Source organism: Parasteatoda tepidariorum, chromosome X1 (genome assembly GCF_043381705.1).
Source record: "Parasteatoda tepidariorum isolate YZ-2023 chromosome X1, CAS_Ptep_4.0, whole genome shotgun sequence".
Lineage (NCBI taxonomy): Eukaryota > Metazoa > Arthropoda > Arachnida > Araneae > Theridiidae > Parasteatoda > Parasteatoda tepidariorum.
Genome location: NC_092214.1, coordinates 4,226,247 through 4,235,943, shown reverse-complemented (window position 1 = coordinate 4,235,943; position 9,697 = coordinate 4,226,247). Strand labels below are relative to the sequence as shown.

At 25.4% G+C, this 9,697-nt stretch overlaps 2 protein-coding genes across 2 annotated transcripts in view; both read right to left on the bottom strand.

The window, feature by feature from the left end:
• The window catches only part of LOC107450407 (uncharacterized), a 477,566-nt gene that overhangs the window by 146,188 nt on the left and 321,681 nt on the right, over nt 1-9,697 (bottom strand). The gene's annotated exons all lie outside the window — the stretch shown is intronic.
• LOC107438532 (venom protease) overlaps nt 1-9,697 on the bottom strand; it is a 43,813-nt gene that overhangs the window by 20,495 nt on the left and 13,621 nt on the right. The window contains exons 2-3 of the mRNA XM_016050841.3: nt 7,939-8,027; nt 4,251-4,316 (exon numbers count right to left, since the gene is read on the bottom strand). The gene's annotated coding sequence lies outside the window, so the exon portion shown is untranslated. The remainder of the gene's footprint in view (nt 1-4,250; nt 4,317-7,938; nt 8,028-9,697) is intronic.

The window sequence follows — 9,697 nt, the reverse complement described above, 5'->3', positions numbered from 1 at the left end:
TTAATAAATATATATATATATATATATATATATATATATTCAGTTACAGCTGTAATTCAGTTATTGTTTCGCTCTTCAAGGTAAATAATTATTTAAAAATTTCCCCAAAAAAATCTGTTAACACTTTTAATTTATTTCATTAAAAAATTTTTATTAAAAATTACTTTTATTATTTCTTAACTAGAGTTGTAAAGCTTTAGTTAAAATTTTGTTTCACTCTTTTTTTGTGAAAATCAAATCAAGTGGATAAGGAATTGAACACAAATATAATGTTCAATTCATTATCCTCTTGAACCAAACGTTAAGCATTCATTTTTAACATGTATAGCATATGTAAGAGGACAGCTGCAATCTATTTGCTGTTTGTCACTCAAAATTTCTTTTTGAATTTTAGCATATTGCAATTCCATACGTAGTAGCATAATAATACACTTTATTGTTAAATAGCAAATTGAAATCAAATTTTTTATGGTTGAAAAAATAAATTTTAAGTTTGCTTTTTATTTGTCACTTAATTCTGTTATTTTAATAATTGGGTATGCTTATTAGGTATATAAATAGTCACTTTTCATTTAAATTTTTTAAATTAATCGATTATTAATAATCAGTTTTGATTTAGCTTTATTGAATTAACCGATTATAAGCTGAAACGAATAAATGATACCTTTGAGAAGTATGACTATTTAGTTGTTGAAATTTTAATATTAAGCTTTCAGCGTGGATTAACTTGGATAACTTACAAACACATAACTTATTAGGGTATTTAATTACTAAATTAGAATAATTTTGTAAAACATTTTTATATTTAAAATTTTTCTCTGCATTTTATATATTAAATATGATTATTTCTTTCTTGCACTGAAGGAAAATTTGAGAAGACTAATATTTTCAACATAAGTGTTTTGTTTTAACTCAAAATACACAATTAAAGCATGTATTACTGAAATTTTACTAAGGCCTTTGCCTCTCGTCAGATATTTTATATTGTTTAATCAAACTACTTTTTAAAATGAAATCTCAGTAAAATTTAATTAATAAAATTATATTTTATTAACTAAATAAACAGTAAAATTATTCTTTTAATCCAGTTACTTGTCTATAAAACAGTTTGTTACATAATTCAAATACAATTTAACTGTTAATTATAATTATAAAATTTTGAAAATAATTATAAAAAACATTTTTAAAATTATTTACTCATGACAAAAATCTGAAATAAATTAACTTCAGTTTGATTTTACTAAAATTTTATAAGTTACAAAAAAATTGAAGATTTATTTTAAGACTTTGTCATGAGTTGTTGGGCTCTGGTGGTAATATACTTTAACTATAAATTAAATAGGATACACGCATATTATTTTATGTATGATTTTAAATGAAAATAAACGTTTAAATTCTAATAAAAAATACTAAAATGTTTTAAATTAATATTAGCAAATTTGGCAAATTTATAAAAGTTGTACTATTCCCCCTGATTAATAGGTTGAGGTAACCATAGTGAATTTTTTTTTTGTCATTTCGTTATATTTGTGTATACTTTAAAAGGAATTGTCTCAAAAAGTTCGATATTTAATAAGTAGAATCTCAAAAAGTTCAATATTTATTGAGTAGAACCTCAAAAAGTTTGATGACTAATAAGTAGTCATTTCATTTAACTGGAGTACGTTTTAAAATGAACTGTCTCAAATAGCTTGAAAATTTAATAAGTAGAATCTCAAAATGTTTGGTATTTAATAAGTAGAATCTCAAGAAGTTTAATATTTTATAAGTAGTCATTTCATTAAACTAGTGTTCCTTTGTATGGTTTTTAAAAGCACAGTTTATTTTTATAAACTGTCTCAAAAATTTTGATATTTAATAAATAGAAATATCAAAAAGTTAGATTTTTAATAAGTAGTTACACTTCTGTAAATTTTAGTATGAACTGTCTCAAAAAATTCGATATTTAATAGAAACAAAAGCTACGGTTTGAAGCAGTGAATGAACCTATGTTTTCAAAAGCAAAAATAACAGTTTACTTTGTCTTCATAGGAGAAACTCTTTTTTTTTATGAAAATGAATCATTAAGCTTATTTATTTTATGCACTTGTGATTTTTCAAGCAAACTAAGAGTGAAGCTCTATTGTTGTGCAACTTCTGCATTTTATTGTTCAACAATGCATTCAGTAATCAGTAGAATAATGTAATTGTTATCTACTGGCAGGTGTTAGAGATTAGTATCTACACTCCTACTTTTTTCTAGGTTGATATAACCTTTCTTTATGCAGTGGGCAGCAAAAAACAAATGTAGTTTAAATATTTGCAAAGTTTGTGATGTCAGTAAGACCATTATAAACATCCTGCGGAGAATCCTCATTTTAATTTTGTTTTTATTCGTGTGTCATTAAGAATTGCAGAAGTAGGATGTTCAATATATCACAAAAACTCTTTTATTATAACTGTCAGTATGAACTAATGATCTAGAGAAGAGAAAAAAGATCGGAATGTAAAATAAAAGAAAAATTCAAAAAAAAAAAAGTACAACTATGAGCGTTAAACTAGTTGCTTGAATAAGAAATTAAAATTTTTTTGGGCAGTAAAGTTTCTATGAATGTTTAATTTGAAAAAAAGTAAGGCATTGTGAACTAGGAAAGTCAAGGAATTTAAGGCTCTAAATTTTGCTACCAATGGCATGATTGTGGTAATGTGGTTAGCATTAGAAACAATGGAGACAAGCTGGTATCTTTGGTAGGTGAGCTTCAAGTTGTTAGTAAGGGCCGATTTTCAGCCATTCATCTTTACAATTTAGAGCTTTAAACAACCTGGCCAGCGTGGCTAAATATAAATATGATAATTAATAATGAAAACAAAAGATTTAATCTTGTTTTGCCCAGTTAATTTATTTCCCATAAACTATATTAATTCAACTAAAGATTATTTTATCACTATTTAAATTTTTTTATTGAGTGTTGTTTCCACAATATTAAGACTAGTAAATTATTAAAATTTTCCTCTCTATACAAAAGGAAAAAAATTATATTATATTGTATATTTTAAAAATACAGCGTGAACTTAAAGTCCTATATTGATGCATTTTCGGCCTTCGTATATAGTCAATCAAAATTAAAATTGTTTAATGTTTATCGATTATATTTGAAACGAAACTCAAATGACGAAGGTGTTAAGTGACGCTCTGAACACAAATGACATAGATGTTAAGTGACGCTCTGAGTACAAAGTAGTAGTTAAAGCTCTGAATGCTGATTTCAAATAGTTATGCTAGATTAAGATTAACATTTGTCCTCATGGTTTCAACATGTTTGGAATAATAGAAGTGCCCTAGAAGAGCAGAATAAGGCATTGATGACAAATAGGGAGGGTGTAATTCTGAAAGATGATAACGGTCATTTGACAGCCTCACAGCGATAGCTTCAAATCTCGGAATACGAAGTTGTTTTCAAAAGCTTTTTGTGAATATTTACAACGAAATTTTTAACAACGACATTTTATAGTTACATTCAGTTTCTACAATTATTTCTGCTGCTAAGTGCTTGCAAATATTTCTGTGGCATGTCAACAAAATGGATTTTTAAAGGGGGAGTTGCTAAACTTATTATAATTTTCTCTCATTGGTAGCATTCAATTTTAGAGCTAATAAAGAACAAAAAATTTATGTTTTTATTGATGCTCTGACTAATTAAGTTTTACTTAAGTCACATTTAAATTGGGTCCCCCTAGGTAGATGACGAAGTGAGCGTAAAGCGAATGATTTCCCTTACCATATCTCACCAAAGCAAGACATTCACCTTACCGCCTTTCATTTGAAGATATTTCATAGTGAAAAAACGGCTTGGACATCCTGCTGCATAAACGGACTCTGCCCGTAAAAACCTTTTAGTATGTTATCGTTACATATCAATGATGTTTATTTACGGAACTTTGCCTTTTAGTTTGAAAAATGGTTTTTGTCAGTAAAATTATAAGGTACATGGATATGGCAATTATATGGCATTTGCTCGTAAAATTGTATGGCTTAATGGAATAATTCAGTTTGGTTTTTAAATTATAATTTTCACTTGATACTTTAAATGTACTAAATTTTTTTTTAAATGACCCATTTTTTTTTAATCAAAGAAGTTTTTTTTTCTCTCTCCTGTTTTTTATAAATCTTCTATTTCTCGCAATTTAAATTTGACACTAAGTCAAATCAAAATAATTTTTTATGTGTTAATAGCTTTCTTTTTACGTTTAAGAAAAGAGGAATGACTTACTTATTTCTTAGGTATAGCCTTTTCAGAAATGTAAATTCAAGATGCGCATCATTACCTGGAAGCTACCTAAAAATAAAAAACCACTATTATTTATCGTGCAGTAAATTAATAATCTATAAATTTCATCCTAAGTTTGGATTTCATGATCAAAATTTACACTTTTTGCAGAGATTAAAAAATTGCATATCTTATAATCCAAACCTTTTTGATCATTATTAAAACAAATAAAAACGATAATTATGAAAAAATTTACATTTGATTGAAATTATTTTTAAATAATTTTAATGGGCTTCTGAAATCAACATTGAATTTAAAATCCTTAACCATTGTAATTCAAAGCAAAACTATTACATTATTATTTATGTTAATCAGATTTAATTATAATAATATAATATTTTATAACAATTTGATCACGCATTTAATGTTTATGAGTAAATTAATTAAAAATTGTCTTCTTAGAAAACAAATGTTCAAAGGATTGTTTAGGGGAAGAAAAAACAATATAACTTTTGTTATACGGAATTATTCGTTAGAGTTAGCTAAGTAACTAGAGATTTTAATTTTCATCTATTAACTTTTTTTGCACTTTTATAGAATTATTTAAATGACTAAGGAATAACTGTACCAACATAAAATCCTTATCAAAAAAAATGGCAGTGAAGTTAATAGATGAAAATGCTCTTAAAAATGTGCATTTTTATACGTTCACGTTCAAATAAATTAAATAATGGAAATTAAGTATATTTTTATTGTTTTACTTAAAGATATTAAGATTTCTTCTAGTAGCATTAAGAAATGTTAGTATGGAAATTTACAAAAATAAAAATTCTGCAAACATGATTAAACTTAACCTTCCTAACTAACCAATATCAAATAGTAAGCTTATTTTAAAATTAAAAATAGCTCACGAAAAAATATTTTAAATTATTCTTGTATTGCTATTTTCGAAGAAAGTAAAATGGGTTAAATTTAAGTTAAAGTTTCAATTAAAGTTTCTGTTTAGTTCTGAAAAAAATGATCAGTGATAATTACACCCATAAATTTTCTATGAAAACGAGTCTGAATGTTGATTTATTGGCTATGTCAAAAAAATTTACTTTTGGGAAATTAAAAAATATACAGAAATATTTACTTAAAATGTTTTTGATTCAATATTTTAACTTCTGTTTTGAATCAAGATGCTTCAAGCCTCTTTTTGACCTATACCCCATACTATAATTTACTAATAACTATTTTTTTTTAAATAAACAATATATTTTATCAAATTAGTGTCATTATTAAGATGAAATTCGTTCCAAACCATAATTACATTAAGAGGTTCGATTTAATTTGTAAGGTTACACCTAAAGTTTTTTTAAAATTATTTTTTAATATTTTAAATACTATACCCTTCTTAAATTTAAAAATAATTTTTGTTCCAAATTTTCAAAACAGTTTAAGTTTTCAAAATTTAGAAAATGAATGAAATGTTTAGGTCATCAAAATCCAGGTTAACACAGAAAAAATGAATGTTTGATCATTAGAGCATGAATTTTAAGATAATATTCCATACTAATTGCACTCACGTAAGGGCGAATTTTCGCAGTGAAAAAACTAAATTATTGCCAGACATCTAAATAAGAACTAATAGATTAAAACCCTAAAAAAAATTGATAATTACTATGTAAACAGTGTTTTTACCCATTGAAACAATGGCAGGAATAAAACAAGATTAAGATAGACAACTATTATAACCATTTGCATAATATTATGGTTTGAAATTGCTATTTAAAGTACTTTTTTGTTGTCTAGTAGACAAAAAGGATTACATAGCAATCTAAAAATAACACAAAATTAATCCATCCTCTTGTACTTACAAAATAAAATTCAGTAATATTTTAGAAATGGTATGTAATTTCATGATGCATAATTTCTATAAATTGTAATATATTAAAGAAGAGAAATTAGTTAGCATTAATTTGTTATTCTGAACTATTTCAACTAAGGCAAATTTTTAGATTATAAAATTTGATGTAATTAGTCTTAAAGTTTGATTATTATCTGAGTTAGACAAAATTTTCAGTTCAACTTAATCAGGCAACAAAACGTTCATACTGGTTTTACTTTTTATGAAAGAAGTTTATAGCAATCAGATAAAAAACAAGCAAAAGCCATTACAGAAAAACAGTACATTTTACAACAAATATAATGATTTAATTACTTATTTAATGCTTAAAATTTTTTTAATTCTATTAAATGAGCTTTTAATACAAAAAAACTAATTATGTAATATTTTATGAACTATGAATGGAAAATGTGCTAGGCTTTTTTACTGTTCATAAAAAAATAAATAAATAAATTAAAAAAATAAAAACACTAGGGAAATAAGGATTAGTTAAATCAAATATCTCTATATTCGTAAGTTCTGTATTACAGTATCTTTATTTTCTTTTTATATATAATCATTTTTAAAAATATTGATGATAGCCAATAATTTCGAAAGTTTGAGATCCTTTACATATATCTTATGTTTTAGAATTAAGATTATTTGTTACTTCAAGTAGTTCCTTAATAATATTTGATACAGGAATCAGATTTTTACGACTACCTTTATAATTCAATGTTCTAAACTTAAATATGCTAAATTTATTTAGATTATGTGTAAAATCATAAACTCATGCTCAAAAACGCAATTTCGCTGAATAAACATGCCCTTTCAACAACAGATTTAGTCATTTCGATTGGCTGCATTGTACACCAAAGAAATTTATTGTAAAACCATAATTCAGATAATAAAACGAAAAAGATACGGCAAATTTTTTAATCATCATTAGGTAATTTTATAATGTAATACAATAATGGTTTAACGGAAATTCGGGTTTTGAAAATTATAACACACATTTCGTAAAAAAAGAAACAAAATTAAAAAATAAATTTTATCTATTTTTACGCCATACTTTAAGGTAACATGATAAAATTATCAAATTTGACCACATGTACCAAATTTTATCTTTCACTATGGAACTTTTATTTCTCAGAAAAGAGCACGTTTAGTGGCAAAAAAGTCAAGTTACGATTAGAATGTCGATAAATCGATCTTTCTTATGTCAAAACTATTGAAAGCTTTCCAAAAAATTTCGTTTATTGAGATAAAGTACGTTTAGTCATCAATTTCTTAATTAAAAACACTTTCGTTCAAATTCAAAATCCGAACACAAGATCAAAAGGTTTGTTATTTTTGTACGCTGTACATTGATGTAAATAGCACATAATGTCAAGGAACTGTTCATGAAATGTACACAAAGAATTCGATTTACCATCTAAGTGACAAACTAAAAATAAAGAACAACTATGATGAGGTTATTAACTGTTACTAATTTGTTACAGTATTAGTTTTTAGCAAATGAATGAAGAAACAATTCTTTATTTTTCCTTCATAAACATGCACTAATAACTTTTTGTGTAATATCACAGAAGGATACCTATATCCAGTTTTTCTTTATTATCTTTGAGCATTGTTACACTTATTTACAAAAAGACGTTTAAATTTAAAAAAAAATTTTTTTTAATGCAAAGAATCGTTTTTCATTTTTTACACCTTAATTAATTGCCCGTGAAAATTATCGTCTATTGTATATAATTTAGTTGGTCAGTTGCTTAAATAAAGATATTTTCACTATTCAAAAAAAAAGAAAAAAAGAATGCTTACCGTTGGGTGCTTTTGTTATCAATTTAAGTGTTACTGTCATGTATTAGTTGAGTTCAATGTAACATAACATCTTCGTCACAGATGAGAGCCTTAAATAAATAAAAGAGTAATTATAGATCTTAGTATACAAGTGAAATAAAATTAATGAATATTTTTTTAAAAAACGTTCATATTTGAGATGTTGACAATTCTGCTAATTTATTCTAAAATATCTTTCGTAAATTCGAAGAAAAACAGTGGACTATTTTTTCTTAAACCATGAAACTCATTATTAAAAGCGCAGAAGTTTTTTTCTGCGTCTGTGCTTAGCTTGAAAGAGACCGTATTCTTTAAAAATATATAGGTGTTTTAAAGTTTTTAGATAAATACTTAGGCAATTTTTAAACAGAAGATTATTTGATAATTTTAAAAATTCCACTTTTAAAGTAAATACGCAAAATTATGAGGTTTGAATTTCGGGTGTTAATTTTCTTCCAGAACGAAACATATTTTGTTTTTTACGCGGCGAAAAAGAATAATCTTAAAATTGCACTACCATTTGGAAATAAAATTTCTGGTAAAATAAAAGAAAATCAAAGAAAAATATAAATCTGCTTAATGAAACCAAATATAAGTTATTTGAACCAATCATTTGATAATTTTTTATTCATATTGTAACGGTTAACTAGAATATATGGATTTCTAAATTAAAACTCTTATTACCACACCTTTAGTAAAGGGTATCAAGATGAAATAAATAAATTATGACATATTTATCAAATTTAATTACCTACATACGAACCATGTTTATTGTTAATTTTACCAAGGATATTTCCATAAAGCTTCAATAAAACTTACCAGGTTTTTTGTGCTCCCATAGAGCCAGAAAATCGTTAAATTTTACCATATTCTAGCAGTTTTGACCGTACTTTTTTATCTCAGTGCAATGAAGATTTTCGTCTTTCAAAAATCAAATGCTCGTTACTGTTAAAACCTGTTCTGTTTTTCTGGACAGTATTGTTTTCTATACGGATATTTATTTTAATACTAATTTGAATTTAGGAACAACAACAATTATTATCAAGTGTTTTTCATCCGTATACGGAACTAATTCAAAGTTCAATTCACCAGAAACGCTCAATTTATTTTTGTTCAAATTCATTCTAATCAGCATTTATCTGCATTTATTTAACTCAGTTCATAGCAATAAGTTTGCACTACTTTGACTCATTGCAACAATGCCAATGCCAAAGAAGTGTCAAGAGGATTGGAAAATACTGGAGAATTTTTTAAATAGAAAATGACAGCCATGGCATGGAAAGACTCGAATTTTTGAATAAGTTTAAAACTATTCTTACGACATTGTTCCTAGGATATACAGGAGTTGATACACTTAAGTGAACAGTGCTATATATATATATATATATATAAAATTTATATCTTAAAATAGATTTCGAAGAGAGAATGTTCTTTCACAAAGAGGCCATAGAAATTCAATACTCAAACAAAAAGATTATTTTCTGAAAGGAATTGAGAAAAATTCTTGGAAATAAACTGATGAAGAAAATCCTGGAATCTTTATGGAGCTATCTGTTATAATGAATCGATATGGTCAAAACCTATTTCTGGAAATTCTGGGAAATTATATATATTCTGGGAAATCTATTTCTTAAAGAATTTGCAGTAAGATGTTGCATAAAATCTAAAAGAAACTAATTTGTGCGTCGTCTGTAGAAATTACTTGGTTATTCTATAAATAAGATCACTTTATATATATATA